This window comes from Odontomachus brunneus, unplaced genomic scaffold, assembly GCF_010583005.1.
Source record: "Odontomachus brunneus isolate Ranch 3 - 2012 unplaced genomic scaffold, Obru_v1 Obru_scaffold_001, whole genome shotgun sequence".
Classification (NCBI taxonomy): Eukaryota; Metazoa; Arthropoda; class Insecta; order Hymenoptera; family Formicidae; genus Odontomachus; species Odontomachus brunneus.
The window spans coordinates 8,195,690-8,196,186 of NW_022639451.1; positions in this window are offsets into that span (position 1 = coordinate 8,195,690).

Here is a 497-nt window from a genome sequence, read left to right on the forward strand (position 1 = left end):
TTTTTTGTTTCAAATAAATGAATCTATAAAAATTATAAGATTACAATATGGAGTATACGAATTAAGAATATTGTGATATGTTACTGATTTATGGTGCATGTCATCAAAATGCACGTGAAGCCAGACGAACATACATAGAACGTTTTCCTCATCGTAGATTTCCAGATACAAATGTATTTCTTCGTTTGATAAATCGTATAAGAACGACAGGCACAATCATGCCAGTAAGAAAAAATATCGGTGCGGGTAACAATTTCGTCGCCCGTACTTTTGAAAATGAGGAACAAATATTACGCATTATAGAAGAAAATCCCTCAACAAGTATTCGTGTAATAAGTCGTGAAACTGCAATTTCAAAGACAACAGTGCACCGGATATTACAAGAGAATAGAATGCATGCCTTTCATTATTCCAAAGTGCAACATTTATTACCGCATGATTATGCAAGACGAATAAATTTTTGTAGATGGTTGTTAAATCAAGAAGGACGACAACCT